General features: G+C 40.5%; 1 pseudogene; it reads right to left on the bottom strand.

Annotated features, from left to right (window-relative positions):
* Positions 1 to 353: 353 nt before the first annotated feature.
* Positions 354 to 471, bottom strand: LOC124778055 (annotated as a pseudogene).
* Positions 472 to 730: the final 259 nt, after the last annotated feature.

Raw genomic sequence — 730 nt, forward strand, 5'->3', positions numbered from 1 at the left:
GTCAAACGTGAAAGAGACACACCGATATTGAATGTGTTTTGTGCCGTTTCTGTTGACAAAGTTTATGGACCTTTCTTTCTTTGCTAAGGGAACTGACAAGAATATCATATATGGAAATGATGCAAAATTGGGAATTTCCTCAACTGCACGAAGATGCCAACGACTTTATTATTATGCACGATGGCGCCCCGTTTCACTTTCACCTTGAGATGCGGAATTATCTTAAAAATACTAGCCCACAACGTAGGATTGGAAGAGGTGAGCAATAAGATTTTGTTCATTGTTTTCCGCACTCCAGGTCACAATCAAGTAGCTCCTCAGTTTGCCTTCACAAGGGATGAGTACACCCCTCTTGCCAACAGCGCTCGGCAGATGGAATGGTCACCCATCCAAGTGCTAGCCCAGCACGACAGTGCTTAACTTCGGTGATCTGACGGGAACCGGTGTTCCCACTGCGGCAAGGCCGTTGGCTGTCTACAGGTTAAATGCACCAAAATAAACGAACAAACACAGAATACACAGAAAATATTCTATAGTACTTACTGTAGTATTAGTAGTTAGGTGACTGGTCAAGGGTCTTAGTGTAGACTTGTAGTAGTTGAAGTAGTATTAAAAAGTTAAGTGTCAGAAACAAATAGTTAATACATAAAATTTCAGCTGAAAAAACAAAATTCATGACAAAATGCACCAAAATGCATAGAAACACAAATAGGTAAAATAGAGCGAGTAA

The sequence above is a fragment of the Schistocerca piceifrons genome, chromosome 2 (genome assembly GCF_021461385.2).
Source record: "Schistocerca piceifrons isolate TAMUIC-IGC-003096 chromosome 2, iqSchPice1.1, whole genome shotgun sequence".
Classification (NCBI taxonomy): Eukaryota; Metazoa; Arthropoda; class Insecta; order Orthoptera; family Acrididae; genus Schistocerca; species Schistocerca piceifrons.